Raw genomic sequence first — 23,290 nt, 5'->3', positions numbered from 1 at the left:
ATCTAGCGCGAAATATGAAAAATCTTTTTACAGACATATATTAGGTTATTCAACCTATTTTATCTCAGGGCCCATAATAAAACGTACTTACAGCCATTAGATCCTCTGATGAATCTTTTATGTGAGCTAATAGGAACTTGGATATAAAGAGAACTAAGGGGCAAATCCTTATGAGGGCCTGGAATAAGAAAATGCCAATCTCATGCATAAACAAACAAAGCTTTAAATTCACATGGGTAATTAGTCAACAAAAGAATTCATGCCAAATAATGACTCAAACGATAATATAACTCATGAATACCATTTATCTATGCCTCAATTTGAATGATCAAGAAACACAAATCACAATTACATCTTTAGTTAATGAAATCATTTAGTTCAAGTCATACACAACATTAATAGATACAGGTAAATATAACACTTACTGATCACCTACAGTATTAAAAATAGAGAACATTGCAAATATCAAATTCAGCATGTAGGTTATACAAACCAAATATGCAGTGACGAAATGTAAGGTGTCACAGGATTGTGTCCACAACTCTCCAGCCGAAGACTTATACCTGCATACTTTACCAGCCGGTAAAGTGCAGGATGAGTCAATTCGAAAGTTCAGTTCAAAATGGGATAGGTATAAGAAAGTCAAAGTTCAGTCCGACAGCATGCCAGGCAAGGAAATTGAAAATGATAGCCACCAGCACTCCTCCTCCACAGGGGCAATTATACTTCCAAAGGTTCTCAGTTTACACCCCCAAAGTATCAGTTCAGTCGTATGTTATGGTTTCCATTGGTTTTCCACAGTGGGCTGCTCATGGTGTCATCAATGCCTCACTAAGAAATCTGGAAACATTAAGTAATACTTTTGTCGAATCATCAATTCCAACAATTTTATAACTTGCATCCTCTCCTCGGAAGTAAGAAAATTCGATGTATTCACTGTCTGTCCTTTCCCAGATGCTCTCTCTGGGTTTGCAATTGTATGGATACATTTTTGTCAACAGTGTTGCTGAATGAGAACAGGACTTTTTGTTCATAATCACAAGAAAGAAACTCTCAGGAAAGTTCTCATAGCATCTAAAATGACGACTTCAGCTGGGTCTCGCTTTTCTGTATGAGGAAAAAGAAGCATTCAAGGCCTACATAAAAACTCACTAAAACCATTAGCACATTAAGATTAATATAAAACACATTATCATGACTAATTCAGTTTCTTCTTAGCAAGTTCACTCACTATTCTTTTCTTCAAAGGTTACATGTCAATATTAAGCACTACTAAAAGAGAACACTTCACGCGTTTTGTTTTTCAAGCAGATTAATATGCGTGTCGCTTTTCTGATTCACATTCATGTTTCGCATAATTAATGAAATACTGTAGGAACTTTTATTTGTTAAGCATCTTTAAGCTAGTCATTTTAGTCGTATTCATTATGATTTACAATGTAAGCATTCTTTTCATTATGGCACATTAGGTAATCAGCATCACATTTCTAATTTAAGCACGTTTTATTGCTTAAACATGTTTCTACATTTCATAAACATATAACTATTTCGCTTCATTCTTTATTCACGTTTTTCTCATTTTCACATTTCAGAAACATTCCTGCATACCTTTATATATGCAGTATAGGATCTTATGTTATTGTCATCATTTTATTTCTCATATTTAATTAATACTATATCAGTAAAACAGGTCTAATGGTGAGAATTGATGGAGGCAACACTTTCTGAACTTTTACGCTCCATCAATTCCTCCTTTGATGGTGAATCAAGCCATCACACAATCTTATCTTATCTATTGATCTTAATATGATATCACTTTTAGAATGCAGTTGTTTTCATTTGTTTCAACCTTATTCGCTCAAACTTTTAAAAAAAATTTGTAGAAATTACTCCTCCTATCTTCTAATTCAATTTCTGCTCTATTTCTTTTTCGGCCTCTAGTTTCTTTAGAGCTTTTCTTATTCTTACAATATCGATATATTAGTACTATTATCAGAAAGCCAATAGCAATTGTTATTAATGGTGTTAGAATTTTTCCCGCTAAACTTTTTCCCAGTGCTGCAAACTAATTTCCCACAGAAGAAAATTCTTTCCCAGTTTTCTCCCACGCACTGTCTGATTTCAGTTCTGTTAAATCTTTTCCAAAATTAGTAATATTGCTTAAATATTTAGGATTCCTAACTTTACTACTCCTAAATGCCTTTTGTGAATATTGAAAGTTGTATAGTTAGGATTTTTCTCAGTTTAGGAGTAGTAAAGATAGGGTTCCTAACTTTACTACTCCTAAATGCCTATTGTGAATACCGAAAGTCAAAAAGTTAGGATTTTTCTCAGTTTAGGAGTAATAAATTTAGGATTCCTAACTTTACTATTCCTAAATGCTTTTTATGAATACGGAAGTCGTAAAATATGAAAGTCGTAAAGTTAGAACTTTGTCTCAGTTTAGGGGTAGTAAAGTTAAGATTCCTAACTTTACTACTCCTAAATTCCTTTTGTGAATTCCAAAAGTCAAAAAGTTAGGATTTTTTTTAGTTTAGGAATAGTAAAGTTAGGATTCCTAACTTACCTACTCCTAAATGCCTTGCGTTAATACCGAAAGTCGTAAAGTTAGGATTTTGTCTCAATTTTGGAGTAGTAAAGTTAGGAATCCTAACTTTATTACTCCTAAATGCTTTTGTGAATACCAAAAGTCGTAAAGTTATGATTTTCCTCGGTTTAGGAGTAGTAAAATTAGAAATCCTAACTTTACTATTCCTAAATGCTTTTTGTGAATACCAAAAGTTGTAAAGTTATGATTACTACTCCTAAATGCTTTTTGTGAATACGGAAAGTCACAAAGTTGGGATTTTGTCTCAGTTTAGGAGTAGTAGAGTTAGGAATCCTAACTTTACTACTCCTAAATGCCTTTTGTGAATACCGAAAGTCGTAAAGTTAGGATTTTGTCTCAGATTACTTTGTGAATCGGGCCCTACAACATCCTCATCTTTGGTATGAAATTCTATTCCTTCAGGTGTACAGTAAATAGAGCAATTAATTTTACATAATAAATCTCGTCCCAACAAATTTACTGGACTGATATCACACACCACAAACATGTGCATATCCTCAAATGTTCCAATTTGTACCTGTATTGGTTCTGTCACTGGGGATGGAATTAACTGATTCGATAGTCCTACTACTTGGATTGTATCTCCTGAGAGGGATAGGTTGAGAATTTCCACAGTTCTTCAGTGAAACTGGTTGCACCAGTATCTACAAGGAATGAAATAGGTGTTCCATTTGCTTTGCCATCCACATATGGGCTGATCTGGTCAACCTTTAAGGATGCGCCAAGCACGCCTTTCTCCTCCCCTCTCAGGCATCGTCACTGGGACTTGTCTGAGTCACTGTCATCCATCTGTAACAAACATTGTGAAGCCACTTGCACATTTGGATTTACTTGATCATTGGTATGAAAAGCCACATTCACATTGTATTTCTGCACCTGTCCATTCAAATTTTGTGTAGGAGTTTGAGGCATAATCTGATTCCGACCTCTTACATTTTCCATTGACTGGATTAACATATCACTAGTCACCTTTTATTGAACCATTCTGTCTCTACCTGTCACCATGGCTTGTCCATTCACCTGATTAGCCTGATTCATCTTACACTCGCGCTTCCAATGCCCGATCTTGCCGCAACTGTGTAAAGGAAAAGTCTTTTTTAATGTCATCCCCTTCCTTGTGGCATCAAACTTGGCATATAATTTACCATTCAATCCATTAGTAGTATGACCATTTCCCTGTATCATACCTGTAAAATCTGAATCGAAACTCACATATCTTTTTTTGGCTGCCCTCATCTGTGACAACATCAACTTCTCTTTCAACTTCTTATGTCGCATCTTGATGTCCTCTCCACAATACTTTGTATATCACAATATCTCATCTATTGATTTGCTCTGCCAGCAAATCAAATGCTGTTGAATCATTGCACTAATTTCAGGCCTCAAACCATATACAAATCTATACACAAATGTCCCATATCTGTCTCCGACACATTTTCAATTCCACTGCATTGTTTGAATGCCTGCAGGAGCCTCTCATAGTGCTCATGTGCTGTTTCTTTTAATTCCTGGGTTTGAACTATTTTCACCCAATCTGTCTCTTTCAGAGAAATATTTCCTTTCAAATATGTAATGACCCGATTGTATTACTTTGTTACTTCTGCGGAGGGTGTGCCTGTCTTTGTATCTCTAACGTATTCTGTTTCTGGCCAATCGACTGCAATCTTACATTCCACACACAGAAATCTGTAGGAACCAATATGTCAAATAAAGCATCCATATCTTTCAACAAGACTTTAGAGACCTTCACAAACCTTTCCACTTGTTTATACCATTCAACTGGTTTCTCTCTCAACCTCAGAAAATCACTTGTCAAAGATAATATATATCTTGTCTACTCCAGGGGACATGTACATAAACTCCCCCTGGAAACTTCTCTCATTGGGAAAGCCACTTCATCTGCCTCATCCTTTTCCTTTACCATCATCCGATACAGAGGCAGCGTCATTGTGGTATCTTCCTTTCATTTTAGCCCATGTGTCTTCCCATCTTTCTATCTCCCCCATCGCTTCAGAATTGTAATTAACTTTTTGATTTGTAATCACTCTCCAAATCTCTGTCACTAAAATTCAATCAATATGTTTTCTGTAAAGCTTTAGACATTTCTACAACCACCCCATATTTCTGTGCTACTTCAGCAAATTTCTCATGAGTATTTCTTGCTTTCCGAGTTATATCTTTACACATAAACAATAAATCTTCATCACAATATTTTGCTAATCTCTCGGGACTAATGGTTCCCAAAATCATTTCTTCTAATTCCACTTTTAGTTTACTTATATCTATATTTGCATTTCGATTTGCATTAGTTAATGTATTTCCTGTAGAGGCTACGTCTCTAATCCAGTCATCAAGTTCTTCTGCGGATGGCCCTATCGAAGTACTCACTTCTGATCTCTGTGGATCCCTACTAGTCTCTGCTGGCCTCAGCAATATCCATGAATCGTTTTTCTGACTACTCATTTGCAAAACTCTTCCAGTAATCAATTGTTGTCCTCTACTTGGTGTTTCAAGAGTTTTCTCTGAAATATTTATCAATGAGTTAATTCCCCCTTCCAGGGTGGAATTCATTCTATTACACTCTTCTGCACTATTCTCATGAGTCTCTGTTCTTACCAGTGTGCACATTGTTCCCTGATCTCTCACAATCTCTTTTGTTCCAGATAACGTATGTATTTCCCATACATTTTCACTTGGGACTGTTATAGCAGGAATCTGTGTAACTCCTCGCCCTGTCTGATAAAGAGGAATAACTGGACCAATAGTCACAGGTACTTACAATGCATCAGGATTATTCGTTATTGCCAAATTAGGAAATCCTGATCACTCTGGGGTCTGATTTTCAGCTAAAAATATTCTATTATAAGCCGGATTTAAATCTGCAGGTGGAGCTTTTTTCCTCATACCTACAAATGGATTAGTCTCTGAATAATTCTGCTCTTCATTATAAGGTGGAGGTCTATTCAACAAAAGTTTGTTTAACATCTCATCATCTATATCTTATAAATTCTCATCTGCTCCAGGAAATACTTGAATCTTTGGCTCCTCTACCTGTTTTCTCTTTTCCTTACATTTCTCTCCTTCCTTTTGTTTTCCTACCATTACCGGATACACGCGAGCTCCCAAAGCAACATCCTTTCTCTATATATTTTTCTGGGAATCCCATTTTTCTTGTTCATATCGACTTATTGTATTCCTATATCTTCCCTGATATTTCTCCTTTTCTCTCCCATGTGCTTCATGTTCCCACTCTTCAAGGGCTTCATAATGTATGGGTCTAGTATTAGGTTTTAAATCATTCATCTGTCTTCTCAAATTTTCTAAAATTCTAACATTAAATGTCCCATATTGTGGAAACGCTAAGGGACCATCTTTCTCAGTGTATTTTACCCAATTCTCTAACCAAATACAAGTATGATATCCTTTCTCTAATGACATCTGCAAAGCGTTTGTAACCTTCCGGAGCCGCAGGAACTCCTTCCCTAGTTGGTATTGACTCTTCATTTCTGATTAAAGCTTTTAACAACTTGAATCACTACATTCTCTTCAGTATTATTGTTTTTAACCTCCAATCACTGTTCGTTCTCGTCCACCAATACCAGCGTGGCTATATACCAACCACCAATACCAGTGCGGCACTTTATGACATCAGTCTATCTCCTCATTGTACTGACCCTCCCTTCCCAATTAGACCATCGTCTTTTCTCTCGGCCTTTTAAACAGAATTCACAAACAATACAACATAAACCAACTTTGTCTGCTCAACTAAATGAATTATAGATACCCATTCATTCAGAAAAATCTCATTCACTCCTTGTGAAAACCTCGAGCAGTGCGATTTTACTCTTCATTATGTAAGAACTCCTAAGGTCTCTCCCGATGCGCGTTCCAAAGAAACCTAAACAATTCCAACTTGTCATGCATCAAGTTCCCTTTCTCAGTACCGGCACTGACGTCTCATGCACAGTACTCACAAAACAGTAGACATACACACTTAGTGTATGCCACACTAAGACTGCCCGTAGGCTTATCCCTGGATCTTAGGCCTCGACGGAACCGTACTCCATTTAGGTCATGACGGACCACAGCAAAAACATACAATTCATCAATTTTCTGCAATCACAAGTCTATTTTAAAATCTTTCCGTCAAAGTCAGAAACTCGATCATCTGTCAAAAAACCCTATTTTTCTCCTAACCACTATAAAACTCATTCACCATTAATCTTGTCTCTTCATCTCCTAGGTTAATTAGGTTAATTAGTCAAACTAACCATCTAACAAGGTACCAGATAACAGATCCAGGGCGAATCGTGCCAAAATTGTTTTACAAACATATATTAGGTTGTTCAGCCATTCCTCCCCCACTGGGGCAATTATAGTTCCAAAGGTTCTCAGTTTACGCACACAAAGTATAAGTTCAGTTGTATGTTATGATTTCAATTGGTTGTCCACAGTGGGCTGCTCATGGTGTGATCAATACCTCACTAAGACATCCGGAAACATTAATTAATCCTTTTGTTGGATCATCAATTCCAACAATTTTATATTTTGCATCCTCTCCTGGGAAGTAAAAAAAATTGATGTTATCACTGTCTGTCCTTTCCCAGATGCTCTCTCTGGGTTTGCAATTGTATGGATACATTTCTGTCAACAGTGTTGCTGAATGAGAACAGGACTTTTTGTTCATAATCACAAGAAAGAAACTCTCAGGAAAGTTCTCATAGCATCTAAAATGACGACTTCAGATGGGTCTTGTCTCTCTGAATGAGGAAAAAGAAGCATTCAAGGCCTATATACAAATTCACTAAAAACATTAGCACGTTAAGATTAATAGAAAACACATTATGAATAATTCAGTTTCTTCTTAGTAAATTCACTCACTATTCTTTTCTTCAAAGATTACATGTCAATATTAAGCACTACTAAAAGGGAACACTTCACACGTTTTATTTTTTGAGCAGATTAATATGCGTGTTGCTTTTGTGATTCACATTCATATTTCGCATATTTAATGAAATACTGTAGGAACTTTTATTTGTTAAGCATCTTTAAGCTAGTCATTTTAATCGTATTCATTCTGATTTACGATTTAAGCAGTCTTTTTATTATGGCACAGTAGATGATCAGCAGCACATTTGTAAGTTAACCAGGTTTTATTGCTTAAACATTTTTCTACATTTCATAAACATTTAACTATTTCTCGTCATTCTTTATTCATGTTTTTCTCATTTTCACTTTTCAGAAACATTCCTGCATGCCTTTATAATGCAGTATAGGACCTCATGTTTTCGCCATCACTTTATTTCACATATTTTGTTAATACTATATTAGTAAAACATGTCTAATGGTGAGAATTGATAGAGGCAACAGTTTTTGAACTTTTACGCTCCATCAAGTCAAATTAATTTGGTGCAGAGGATAGTAATTAAACAATAACCATTAGCCTGCTTTAGGGTTGGCTAAGATTCACCTCTGAAGTCAGCATTTCCTCCAGACGTTAGAGGATTTTCCATCACCATCTAACTCCAAATCAGCCAAGAAGGCTGAACCACACACACCTTTAGTGGATTACAACTGTGGATCCTAAATCCAAATTTTGCCACACAGTTGATGGACCCTGGGCCCATTTTGCAGGTGAGGAGAAGGACACTGTCAATTCAATATCCAATTTTAGTGTTGCCAGTTTAGATTACACAATAACTCAGTTCTATACCAAGTTTCGAGTTAGTAAGTTTATTCCAAATTCCAATTAAAAGCAGATTAATATATACCAGTCTGAGCATTATTGTATAGAAATACAATTAAATTGTAAGAAGCCACATCTTCGGAAGCGATTCACCCTATATAACAAAAAGAAACCAACTAATACTGTTATCGCTATATGATTGATAAGAAAACAGAACTTTGCATCAGGTTGCCTTAACTTGTTATGAAAATAAGCATGAATCCCTATCTGTCCCTGTTCTTTCTTACCCGAAAGTGGCAACCCTAAACGAAAGACATAGAAGGAAATAGAGAAAGGGGTCAGCCACTAGAGTCCTCTGTAAAAAGGAGCTCTAACATGGATCAAGTAAAATAAAGCCACAGTAACCAAAGCAGAGGTCTGCACCTCCAGTTGTCCTAAGTCAGAAGCCAGCTATCCCTCAGTACGACGCATCAAAACATCAGTTGTACCCATAGGACGTCCCACAAACTGCATTCAGTAAAATTCCATACTAGTAGCACACATTGGCTTCCTCACACCATCTTGCGGTTCCCATAAATCGTTACTACGGCTGTCCTTGGTCTCGTCTCCATGTGCCGTGACAATTCACCTCCCATCTTATCACTCTCTTCGTACCAGTTGCCACTTCACATGCCTTACTATCTACTAAGAAGAAAGACCCCTTTCTCTTTACTAACAAAGTCTTGTCCACCTGCAGTGGGAACACAAAATACATGCAAAATTTCAATGGCAAGAATAAAATATGAATTTGAACGTTAAACTGAAAAGTGAACTTGAATCCTAATGCATCTCAGGCCCACTAGTTAGGCTAAGTTAACACGTGCACAGGTTACATTATGTGCACTTCTCTGTACACAAATAAATCAAAGTTTCTCAACATGTAGCTTTAGAATTAATACAGCACTAACGTGATCATTCGATTATGGCATCTGAGCACATACATTTTCATTTAGTAAGCACATCACTATGTTAACTCATACAAACAACTTCACAAAGAGTCACAATTCTATCAGTTACGTCTCTAGCACATATACGGCATTAGTTCTCAGGGATACTTTAAATATGTGATACCCCCTCTGTCTTTTTTCAACATTAGTCACATGGAATACGTGAGTGGAGACTACATGTGATTATAATGCACTCCGAACAATTGTTGAAACTTTTAAAAAAATTACAGCAAAACAAGGTAGCTTTGCCTGCAAATGTGCACTGGGGCTACAATATTAAACATGATGACATGTTGTGAGTCCAACATTAAATAACTGATTACAGAATTCATAGTAGTAATAGGAGGGTTAAGTATGAAGTAAAACACACTGAGCTTGAGTTTGAGTATTTCTCAGGTAGGTTCAACATGACTGATGTAAGAGCTCCGGGAGTGAACAAAAAACCTGAAGAAAAAAGTAAAGCATCTACAATTATAGAGGTGGCAAGGCTTGTCTAAACAAGCATTAGCAAAGCCATCAGGTCTGGCCTTGGTCAGAGAGCTATTGGCTTTGCCAATAACTGTTTCTTTTGCTATGGTTTATTATTAGTTTACTGCTCAAAGAAAGTCACACATTACCTATCTTGGAACTGCAAACTACTGATATATTAATAATGCATGTCTGCATGTGCCTGAATATTCATGGACATAGTGCCATCAAACCAAAGAACCAATGTTTTGAGGGTATCCTTTAAAACAATTCTAGACTAACCTTTTATATTATTGATATTGCTAGAGCATTTAAGAGGGAAGCAAATATAGGGGCATTAGGCTTTGAAACAAACATGATGCCATGGTAGAGTAAATGGTTGTAGCGGTCTGTCAGTTGAGGAAAATTAAAGTTGCTTATGTAAATTTATAAGGAGACACAGGCGTGCCAAATAACCTATGCCATTTCTCTGGAATTACATGGCAGTTTAGTAAAGTTATTATGTGTTAGAAAACAGCACCAGACTTCATCTTTGAAATATGGTTTTGACTGACAAAACTGCCAGACATCGTCTAATCAAGATAACTACTGAAGAACCGCTGGTGTGGCTGTACATTAGAGCAGATAAACCAGAAAATGTGGTGAGGGCCCTGGGGATATTTTATAGACTAAACCGGATCACTTCCCCTCAAATTTACATTTCAAACAATAAATCCGATAGTTTATTAAAGTAATGCTGAGGACTAGTCCAAACCTGTAACACAAAGAGTGCTAAACCACTAAATTTATACAGAAAATTGATCAGACCCTCCTGAAAAGGTAGGATTTCCATCAATTACCAAGATGGTCAGTGTCATCATTTGGATATCCTTCCGTCCCTCTTAATCATAGAGGAGAGCCATGCGGATATCGGTTTCGATCAGGTCAGAAGGAAAAAAACAGAGAGACCAGTTCTCAAAATCTCTAAACCATACGATGGTAAACTACTGCATTATCAATAAAGTGAAATAGTGATAAATTTCAATTTATATACAGCCTTACGACTTGTGTTCCTCTGTACAAACAGGATACTATAAAAACCTTTAATACAAAAACAAAAATGTACAAAACATAGCACTCAAAATGAAACAGTGGATCATATTCTCAAACAGCATTACGTGATTATATTGGCCTTGGGCTCTTGAATATAACCCTGACACGCAAACTTGTGTGTGTATAAAAACTTTTTCGCTCACGTGTTTTGTACGAGGATACAGCCTCACCTCGCCCGGCAACAGCTCAGGACTAAGAGGCCCCGCTCTGGGCAAAAAAGAAAGTAGAGTACAGCTATCAAACTGTCCTTCTTGTTAGATCTAAAAAGATTCCCATTATATATGACTAAAGCCCTAACATTATCCATTAGTGCGACTGAAGTCAACAAAATAGCCACTGATGTATTATATTGATATCAAAAAGAAGGAAAAAAAGAAAGAAGAAAGCATTGTTTTTTCTTTTGTTAGATAACCAGATATCAACAAATGTTATTTTTCAACAAAAGCATAGTTGTCAAAGATAGTATCCCTTTATCTTTAGGATATCTGAACCCTGTTTTGCCATATGCCCATTGTAATTGATACTTGGCTTCCTCAACATTCATGTGTAGCAAAAAATGGGGGTTTATTCTAAAGAAAGGGGAGGTTTGTTCTGAGAAAAGGAGGCTCAAAAAACATTATTAGCAATTGCACGCCATGTCTCCATCTTTATTTCCCTTTTAAAAGAAGGACAAAAAGAAATGGGAACATCTCTTAATTGTTCTTTTATGGACAAAAGTCTCTGGAATAACACTAATAAAAGCTAGTCAACATAGACTATGCACATATTGCTCGAAGGAACATGTAGTTCCAACCATGTTCAATGCTGCTCGTGAATGCACGGTTTACCACAAATGACACTCGTGTGGTTTCAAGGACCCTTACTGCTATGCGCAGTTTACATAGCCAGAGAACCAAGAAAGAATAGAGAATACGAGGGAAAAAGACCTTGGGCCTTACCTGTCCGTCGGTACCTCAAGCTCAGACTGAGCTGGATAGTGGAGGTAACGGATAGGTGGTCGGGACCTCTTTTATGTCGTATAGAACCCTCAGCTGAGATTAATTAATCTATTGCGACGCACGCAGATGATGTCTATGGAAATACAATTTGACGTCAGGAGATCTGGGAATTGTAGTTCTATTAATCTCTAATACATTAGAGCAGCCACATTGTGACTAGTGATGAAGTTTAGAACAGAGTCCATGTTGGCGGAGGAGCATCGCCCCACTGCTTTCTCTCAGTAGGAGAAGCGGAAACATAAAATGGTATTATAAATACCATTTTATGTTTCTCCTTCTCGCACTACGAGAAAGCAGAAGGGTTTGGTTGGGGGCGGGCGGATGGGCTGGGAGGAGTGGCTTGCCCATTCTGAGGGCGCTGACTGTTTGGTCGACCTCAAGGCCAACCAAACCAGTCATACACACTCTGCCTTTTCTCCATGTAGGCTGCATGCAGCATACATGGAGATGATGTCCTCCCCATAGACGGCTGTGTGGTCGGTGTACCAATCAATCACAACGCTGCCATTGCAGCGTTGTGATTGGCTTAGGGGAGAGGAGGGAGGCTGCCTGCTTCGTGTGAGGAGCAGAGAAGCAGAGATGCCGCGGGACCTGACCGGGCCGGCGAAAGTAAGTCAACTTTATTAAAAAAAAAATAATTAACCCCCCCCCCCGCGTGACCCCTTTCCACGCGACACCCCGAACCCCACCCGTGAGTCATGCTGACCGTGACTGACAGAGTTCCAGACAGTTTTACCCACAACTTCAAAGTTACCAAAGACACTGATATTTCATTCTGTTTTTTCATACCTTGGAGAAGGTTATTATCCATGGCATATTGGACCTCTGGCCCTGACATGGTCACAGCCACTCCAGCTAGATATTCTATTTACAGAGCTGATAGGCTGGATAAAAGAGGTTGCAGGCTAGCCATTATATCTGGCAGCCACTTTTCAACCAGTCAAACTCCCTCATTGTGAAGCCCTTTCCTTTTCCATTAAACTAGATAATGCACAATCCTTTGATGGGATTTTAATTTATAGCCCACCTGGTGTTAGACATACCTTTGTACCAGTCTTGAGCACAAGATTGGAATCATCCTCTCTTGTTACTGAATTTACTATAGTAAGAGACTTTATCCATTATTTAGAAGACACCACAGAATAAGACACTATAGCTGTACTTGACCTAATTTCCAGTGCAGGACTCAAAAATATAGTGGTAGGTCCCACCCATTCCGCAGGACATTCTCTGGATGGGATTTTTAAAAATAATCCCTGCCAAAAGAATACTAGAATTTTGTCAGTAACATGGTTGGATCACCATGCAGTAATCTTTGATTTACATCTGACTCTACAACCCCAAATTGAGAAAATTACCTCTAATGTACACACTACCCGACCATGGCATAAGATTTTTCTGGACCAATTGACTCAGGTCCTTATGCAGTCGCAGCCGATGACGATAGAGACTATGACCTCTGTCACAAACATTTCAGCATGGATTTGTTCTGCGGTGAACACCCTGGCCCCGGCCAAGAGATCCTATCCCAAGACACAAAAACCTGCTGCACCTTCATTCAGTATTGACCTCAGAACACTAAAACAACGCTGTAGAAAGCAGGAGCACAAATGGAGGAATGGCTATCAAAAGGCTGAAAAGGAAATATATAAACAGTATATAGCTGAGTTCAAAGTGCTACTTTCCTCAAAAAATTGAGGCTGCTAGAAATTCAGTGAAAGAACTGTATCTCACTGTTACCAAATTAACATTAACCCCCAGTAATAATTCTGCAGCTAGCAGTCAAAAATTCTGTGATACCTTAGGTAGTTTTTTCAAAACAAAGTAAAAGAAGTATACAATAAATTATTCAAGTCCATAACCTGGGAGTACTAATTGATGACAAACTTACTTTTGGGACCCAGATTAATGCGGTCACTTCTGTTTCTTTTTACATCCTTAAGATTGTAAAGAAAATTCTTCCTTACATCCTGGTAAATCCACAGAAAACGGTAGTAACTTCTCTGCTTTTGTCTAAAATCGACTACTGCAATGGCCTTTAGATAAATATGCAACAGCAACATATAAATGCATTGCAGACTCAGAAAAATGCAACTGCACATCTGATGCTGAAAATGTCTTAGTTCAAATTAGCCTCTACTGCATTAAAGAAGTTACATTGGCTGCTAGTAAGGCAGAGAGTCATTTTTAAGGCTCTTTGTATCACCTGTAAAGCCCTTCATGGAATCGGACCAGACCATTTGAAAAAGAAATTCAAATTGCATGCACCAGCCAAGACATCACGTTCCTCTTCAGCAAAAATGCTGTGATCTCAAAATTTAGACTCACCTCCTTGGGAGGAAGACGTTTTGTGATATGTGCATCCAAAATCTGGAACTCCTTTCCTACTCATATCAAATCGATCAACAATTTGCTCCAATTTAGGAAGGCTCTCAGAACATGGCTTTTCATGTCCAATGAGCATTCGTATCAGGCTTCACTCGAGCCAGCGTCAAGACAGCCCTGGGTATATGTGCACTTTAGAAATTAGTACACATATTACTGTAAGTGTATAGTGCAATTCTGTCACAGGTTATTCTGCTGCAAAACAAAGTGCTGTTTATTGTAAACCAAGTAACTTGGACACATCAGAAAGCCTAGCCAACCTTGCTGAGTTATTTGCAAAATGTAAGGTGTGAGGTCCTTCCTTTGGCTATGACTAATGCAGATAATTCCAGTGAGATCATATTCAGAGAACCACGTGCACAAGAACATACAAATCTGTAATGGCAAAGTTTGACATAGAAGAGATTTTTTTAAAGCTGGGAAAATGGCATAAACTACTATGCTTATGCACCATTAATGATACTTTTGTTCCAGTCTGGCAACTTATATGGGCCTGGCGTGTGCTCTTTTCACACAGAAACTTGTTGTGATGTGGGGCCTGTTTCAGTTCTTAGGTTGCTGCATTACTGAAAGGTGTGTGGGTGTGTTTTAGACACACACACACACACGATTTAAATGTTTTAAAACTTTTAGCACAAGTGATTAGATATATGCCTCGCCCAGATGTGAAATAGTTAGCACTTGTCTATTCTTTTATTTATGTATTTATTTTAATAGTTTTATATAGCACAAACATGACCCTTGCGGGTATCAGCGTGGTTTACAAATATACAGAGAGCAGAGCAACAATCACAATATCTTATTCGAAAAAATACAGGATAAGGTAGTATCCGGAAAGGTAGGGTAAGCGTTACAATGTTTCGGAGAGCAGAGGTGATAAACCAATAAAAAAAAAAGTATCATAGTCAAGAAAATTGCAGGAACATGAAGTGTCTAGCATAAAGAGAGAAGTGTCAGGACTGAGAAATCGAAAACACAAAGTTGTCAGTATTCCAAAGGCAGGGCTGTACAAGGCACGGAGTCCATTTGCCAGTGAGATCCGTGCTTAGAAACTCTGGCTCAGTCTGTCTGGGAAAGGACATGCATGGAGCTTACCCTTCTCAAAGGCCAGGTGCTTTACTTCAGCATATGAAAGTACTGAGTGCATTTTAGCTTTGGAAAAAATTGTCTCTGGCAGAGGGTAGAAGGAATACATGACCGGTACACTTAGAATATGAAAGACTCGCAATTCCAATCTGTAATCTGGGCACACAGAGGCCGAGCAGCCGCATTGTTTCTCATGCTTTTTGCATACTAAAGGGAAATTGCATAGTAATACATTCTCAGAGGGACTTTCATTTACTACAATGCCGTTGGGCAGATGCATGTCAAAGAAAGCCCAGTGGCTCCACCATGCTGCTTCTATGTCCCTCTCTGTGCAGGGTGGTGAGGGCGGCCAGTGAAGGGGGTGGGCATTGACAGTATGACGGCTCGGTGCTCTTGAACGGGAAGAGCGACCTAACGGAGGCAAAGGGGCAGTAGCAACAGGGGCTTGTGATGGTCTATATGGTATGCATCGATAGCAAGGGCACCCCTGATGTTTTGAAGCGGCAGGAACGGTGCGAACTCAGACATGTCTCAAAGGATAACATATGATAGCAAAAAGCAAGCAGGATGTATCATTGAGAGTTTGCTAGCAGTGAGTGAACATTTGTTCTTTGAAAAAAAACACATTGGTATATGGTCCTTGCAGTGTGAGGAAACTACTTTCTATATGGATGACAACATTGTGCTTGGACAAAATGCCGTCACTCACACAGAAAGCAACAGAAGGAAATCAGTGGATGAAGTAGTCTGGGAAAGCTCGAGCCCATACCCTCAGCAGCTTGGTCAATGGTCTTGTTTGTAGCAGAAGAGTTAATGGGAAATACTTCTTCCCAGAATGTCCAAATTCCAGAGTAACTAAACTGTTAGGCAAGAACTCAGGTCGACAACCATACTCTGGTTAGTTTGTTTATTACAAACTCTGAAACAGTTTAATATACAGCAAATTTAATATAAGGGTATAGAAATACAGAGTAAATAGGTTGAAACTAATTCTCCGGAACTGATTCATCCTAAATAACAAAATGAAAACAACTAGCTCAATTGTTTTTGTTTACATTTCCTTATTGGGTGTTTAACATTTTAGATGCTTTTTGACAAATTCTTGTACAGATTACATTTATGCACATGTGTATATGAATAGACATACATCAATAAGTATCTTTATAAAGAAAAGCGTATGTGCTCTGCATTGTTTGCGCACCATATAACATATGTCTGAGCATGAGTACTTAGAAAGGAAACAGGGTGTGTATGAACTGGGATGTTTTCATGTCGCCCAAGAAAACAACTAGCTCAATAACAGCCACAGAGGTTATAAGAAGACAAAAATTTAGTATGGATTGCATGAAGGATCCATTCAGAAACTCCTACAAATACCTAACTATCCCTACTCTATCCTAAAGTGGAAATCCTTGTCTAAGGCAAGTTTCAGAAATGATCAGAAAAGGTGTCAGCTGTCAGAGCATTTCAAAGAAGTAACTCCAACATGGGTCATGTAGCATAAAGCCACAGCAGCCAAAGATGAGATCTGTACCTCTAGGCCTCCTAAAGCAGAGTGTCAGCTGTCCCTAACTACGTTATAACATAAGCAATCGTTGAATCAAGGCACCTCCCATGTGAACAATGAATGCCTGAACGACCTCACCATCACATCCCTTCCCACATGGGTTGGTCCATGAATATGCCTCGCCATCGGATGTAGCAAACTATTTGGCAACACTGTCCTCCCATCACTCAAAACCCAAATGTCATTGTGTCTTTTTACACACCCAGCCCGAATCCAACCTGACTATTCTTCCTCGAAAACCTCCTCGTGTAAACTTTTCATTTCATACCAAATATCAGCAACTGTCATCAATAGGTTGAGATCAGTCTCATCACTCTGTTAGTTTGCTTACTCCCCACTGAAACTGAAAGCATTCAATGCACAGTAACGTGCCACTTTGTCAGAGTATCTATTTCCAAGAGTACCATAGTCATTTCCTTTACAATGAGCAGGACATTTGATGATTGCAACCTCCTGAGGCAACTGTAAAGCCTCCCGCAGTTTTCTCACAACCTTCCCGTTTCGTATAGGTGACCCTGACGAGGTCATAAAACCTCTCTGAGACCATAACTGTCCAAAATCATGCACCATGCCAAAGCCATAATACTGGCTATTGGTGAATATTGTCACCCTCAGTTGGTCTGAGACACAACATGTGCGGGTCAGGGCAATCAATTCAGCAACTTGTGCCGAGAATACTCCTTGAAGACAAGCAGCTTCCACCACCGGTACAGACAGCATAGGCAGCCCTCATATTTCCTTCATGATCAGACTTGAGACATCTGGGCAATGCAGACGCTAATGTATTTGAAGTAGCTGGGAAGTATGCAACTGGTCTATGGACACCTCCATGATTCTGAGTCAACACTGAGAGAGCACATCCCTTCCTTTCATGGCAGAAGAGCGAAAACGCTTCATTGTAATTAGGCAGTCCCAGCGTCGGAGCACGGCAAAGGCTCTCTCACAACTTCAGGAATGCATTCAAGCAATCATTGTCCCAGTGCACTGGATCAGACACATCCTTGTGTGTCACCCTCTGTAGAGGTTTGACCACTAGGGAAAAACTGAGTATCACTGGCGACAGTAGCCCACCATTCCCCAAAACATCCTGACTTTCTTCTGTGTGCGCAGCAAATTCATATGCATGATCACCGATATTCTCTCTAGTGACACCTTTCTGACACCTTTTGCAATCCGATGTCCTAAATATAGGACTTCAGTCAGACAGTATTACAACTTACCCGGGGACACCTTATGTCCATTCTCAGCCAGATGGTTCAACAAAGCAATGGTATCAATTCTGCAAGCATCCGGAGTATTCGAGGCACCCAAAAGATCTTGGAAATATTGCACCAGGACCAAATTACAGGGCATGAGCAAAGACTCAATATTTTTCTTCCAAATCTGGTTAAAGATAGAAGTGCTGTCCATTTACCCTTGTGGTACTCAACACCACGTTAAAACATGATCCTCCAGCCTAAACTCAAACAAAAATTGGCTTGTTCCATGCAAGGGGACCGAGAAAAATGCCTGGCAAAGATTAATAACACTCACATGGAATCTGAAACAATATCACAGATAGATTTGGTACCATGGGACAACAAGGAACCACTACATTGTTTATTTTGCGGAGATCCTCCACTATGCGGTTTCTACTGCTAGGCATCTGTAAACCCAGAATGGGAGAGTTGCATGGGGTCACCAGGATCTCCTTCTAAATACCTTGCTCAATCAAGGACTTGATCACACGTGTGATCCCAGCAATTGTTTCAGGTGTCAAATTGTATTATGGTGTTCTTGGATATTCTGCATTGGGATTGATTTGCATACGGGCAGGCTCAACTCCTTTGATGTGTCTTATGTCCTTTCCCGTAAAATCCCAAACTACACTTGACACTGTGTCTCGGAAATCTAGCGACAAGTCCTCTACCGTCAATTAGGGGTACAATGAAGCACCCAAATTTGGATTTGACAAGTAAACACCACATCCTCATCTTTTGTCTGAGCTCACGGGGCTTGAATTACATACCACAAACTAATGGTTCTCCTCAAAGGTCCCTATCTTCATAGGGACGTCTTCTGTAAAGGGATTGAAAATTCTCTTATTTGTGACACCTACAACTTGGATTGTTTTTCCCAAGAGGGGTAGGTTTGTAGCCTCTGCTGTTCTCACAGTAGAGCAGTTAGCACTAGTGACGATCAAAAAGGTGACATTATGACCATGTACATCAGCATTGACATAAGATCCACTCTAGTCTACCTCCAAGTCTGCCCCAAGTGTATAGACTTCCTCTCCTCTCAGGCACCGTCATAAGGACTGATCGGTGCTGGAGTCCTTGAAAGCTTCAAACATGGGATATTGCTGGAATGGAGCATTAGAGATATTCTGTAGGGCTTGCGGTGGCATCGAAGGATGTGGCACCTGCATCATAGGGTCTTGGGGTCCTCCCTTATTTTGGGTTCTCAGTCAATGCACAATCTGAGACTGTACAACATTACCTTGTGGGTGATTCGACCCCCCCATTCTTGACCTGATTTGCAGGATTTACATGACATTTACGCTTCCAGTGCCCTACCGAATTGCAATAGTTGCATGGACTGGTTTTCTTTAGGGTAGCCACGCCCACTCCGGTTGTTGGATCTACTGGAACACCTCTTCCTTGCCCCTGCATTCCTTCACCCTATTGCGCTTGAACTCCTTGTTGGTATATTCCTGATATTGGGACCCCGTTTCCACTGTATGGCTGGACCCAACCTCCTCTCTGAATAGCCTTAATCTGCACCAACATCAATCTCTCCTTTATCTTTTTATGTCTCATGTCAATTTCATCGTTGCAATATTTGGGGTAATGCAGAATTTCATCAATAGACTTATTCTGCTAACAAATTAAATGCTGTTGGATCATTAGATTAATTTCAGTTTGCAACCCTGTTACAAATTTAGAGACAAACTGTCCCATGTCCTTCGGCTCAAGGGTATCTGTCCCACTGTACTGTTTAAAAGCCTGCAACAACCTCTCGTAATAAGCATGAGCTGTCTCTTTAGGCTCATGTGTGGTTATGTCAATCTTAACTCAGTAATCATCCTACGGAGCCATCTACGCCTTCAACCAGGTAATCACTTGATCATATTTTTTCATTACAATCCGTGACGGACCATGCACCACTGGATCTCTTTTAGGCTCACTATCAGGCCACTCAATAGCTATTTTGCACACTGACCACAAATCACTTAAAACCACAATTTCAAACAGTGTGTTAAGGTCAATCCATAGTACCGTTGAGATTCTCACAAAACGATTGACCTTTTTGTACCACTCCACTGGCTTTTCTCTCGGGAAATCATGTGTAAATGCTACTAGATCAACCCTACTCCAAGGCACATGTACATATCCTCCGCTTGGCACTTCTAATAAAGGAAAGGATTAAACACTCAATCCATTATCTTTAGAAGCCTTCCTTTTCACCCACCTCTCTTCCCACTTATCCAAAGCGCTCCAAATTCATATGAATAATATCAGCTCACAAATGTGTGTTTTGAGTCCTGGCACTCTCAAATTCTCCATGTCTTGATCACTAAGTGCAAGTCGGTGATTTTCCTGCAACAGTTTAGTTCTTTCAATGTCAACTTCAATCTTACTGGCCAATTCAGAAAACTTTCCGGGTGCCTCCCTTTCTCTCCTAGTAACATCTTTACTCATGAACAACAATTCATTCTGTTATTAAAAGTCTATCCAATAAAGTTCTAAAGTTTCACTTATCATTGCATCCAACAAAGTCTTCAGCCTGAGCACATCCATCAAATCCACTTTTACATCTGATTCTCGAGTCCCTTGACTTGGTTCTGTACTCTGACTTTTGTTAGTATTGCTACGTTCTTTCAACCATTTCTCTAAATCCAGAACATCAAATATGTTCTGACTCTCAAGTGATCTGTGTGTGTTAGTGGTTTCTCATGGTGTGGGGTTATACACTCTCGGAAGTGTCTCCCACACAGGTGAGTCTAAGCCTGTTAGTTCAGATAGGAGCCTAATGGTTCTAGGCCCTATTTGAACTGCAGAGAAATCTGCCGTCTCTGCACAAGGGGTGCTCACATTCATCGGTGTTAAGGGAATTAATCTTGTGTGAGGACTCTCCACTCTTTCCTGTTATGGTCTCCCCTCTATAATTATGGACATTCCCTGATCCCCATTCCCAATGGGATACGGATCGTATAGGGGAACGATAGGACCAATAGTAACCAGTACGGTAGGAGCATCCGGAATCATCGATGTAGGACTGAAATAACAACTCCCAGGGACTTCCGGGACACCTGTCTACATTTTCTCCTTCTTCACAGCTTGGGACTTCCCTGTCGAGAGGATCCCTACAACATTTGGGAGTTGAAGTACTTACAGTATTATTAGTGGCATCGGGGCTTTCCTTGGTATGATTGGTTATACAGGGTGGACGTTCTGCCAACAGCCCATCCAACCGACTATCCCCAACATCGCTGTTGCTGTCCTCTCCTCCTTTACCCTTTTATCCTCTCTCTCCTTCTTCCCCCATCTTGCCTTCATCAGTCACTAATGCAGGGTACAACCTCGCTTCCTCAATCATGTCTACCCTCTACCTATTTTGTTGATCATCCCACCTCGCCTCTGCGTATGCTCGCATCACTTTCATAATTTTCCCTTTGTATTGGTCCCTCATTTTGACCTGTGCTGCTCGCTCCCATGCATTGAGCGCTTCAAACTGCGTGGGTCTAGGTAGTGGTTTCATTGCAAACAACATTCCCCTCAAATGATCGATTATTCTCACATTGAATGTGTCATAGCTTGGAAATGTCAATGCACCCTCTTTCTTGGTGATCCTATGCCAATTTATTAACCTAACAATGGTGTGGAGTCCTACGTTCATCACCATATAGTGAACTAGCGTATCTTCCAGGGGTGCCTCTTGACCCATTCTAGTAGGAACATGCACATCTCCACTAATCGCTCTAAAACACTTGATTTTCTTCATCACGTTCGTAGTATACAATTCAACTTCAAATTTAAATTCTCGGAGTTCCAACAACAATACAATGTTGAATATTTAATCCTCAAACAAACAAGTATCCCATCCAGAGTCAAACTGCGGATTGCAGCACACATGGAAAGAGCAAACAACTAGGAGAAATAATAATTTCTCCTTGTATCGCCAGTCTAAGACCAGGTATTCTCTGATCTTAGTTTTTGCCACTGCCCCAGCCTTGTAAATATGGGGCAGCATTAAAAAGCAATGGGTTTTATGGTGGAATGCCCACTGCAACTACCATTGCATGCCCCTTTCACATTAAGTGAAGCATAAAAAGGGGATTATTTGCAAGGCAGTGTTAGGCCACATTAAGTGGCTTAACGCTGCTTTGTAAATAAGGAGAAGGGGATATCGCCACCATAATGTCACTAAAAGTGAACTTCTGGTGGCAATATCCCCTTGTAAATATGCCCCAAATCTCCAGACCCGATTCACCCTATACAACAAAAAGAAAACAACTATCTCAATAAGGGCCACATTGGTTATAAGCAGACAAAAAGGCTCCATTCAGAAACCCCTACAAATCCCTAACTATCCCTACTCTACCCTAAAGTGGAAATCTTAATCTAAAGCAAGTTTCAGAAATGATGAGAAAAAGTGTCAGCTGTCAAAGCCTTCAAAAGAATTAACACCAACTTGGGTCATGCAGCAGAAAGTCAGAGCAGCCAAAGATGAGGTCTGTACCTCTAGGCATCCTAAAGCAGAGTGTCAGCTGTCCCTAACTGCATTATGACATAAGCATACAATGCATCAAGGCATCTCCCACAACTTCTACTAGTGTTTTCCATAATGCGAGCATTCTCCAGCTTCTTTTCTCCACCTCCCTGTTTACATGTTGAGATATTCCGTACGTCCTTGGTGCCATCCTCTTTTCCTATGAGAACTCGCCCCCATTGGTTATCGCATTTCTTCTCATGCCTTTATTTCTACTAAAACAATAACTCTTTCTCTCAACTAAAAAAGTCTTGTCCACCTACAGTGGGAACACAAGATGCATGCAACAGTCTGCAATGCAAGCAAAATGCAAATTCAAATGTTAGCCGGGGAGTGCATTTTAGAAATGCATTTCAGTCCTACAGTTAAGCTAAATTAACAACCCACATGTTACATTGTGTGTGCCTTTCAAAATACTAAGCCATTCTTTTAACATTTACTCTAACATATATGAATGATTAATTCTACATTATTATTGTCATGAATATAATGTTAAATCAAATTCATAAAACACATTTAATTTGTTATCCCTTCATCAAGTACAAATACAAAACACCACAATCTTGTCAGTTACATTTCTAAAGCACACATGTGATTTGCGGTAATCATGGTGATACTTTTTACATCTCGTACCCCTCTTTCTTTTGCCATACATTAGTCACA

At 39.4% G+C, this 23,290-nt stretch overlaps 1 protein-coding gene across 5 annotated transcripts in view; it reads left to right on the top strand.

Annotated features, from left to right (window-relative positions):
• Positions 1–23,290, top strand: part of PRG4 (proteoglycan 4) — a 331,309-nt gene that overhangs the window by 174,134 nt on the left and 133,885 nt on the right. The window lies entirely within an intron of this gene.

This window comes from Triturus cristatus, chromosome 4_2, assembly GCF_964204655.1.
Source record: "Triturus cristatus chromosome 4_2, aTriCri1.1, whole genome shotgun sequence".
In the NCBI taxonomy this organism is placed as follows: Eukaryota; Metazoa; Chordata; class Amphibia; order Caudata; family Salamandridae; genus Triturus; species Triturus cristatus.
This window is presented reverse-complemented; position numbering and strand designations above follow the sequence as displayed.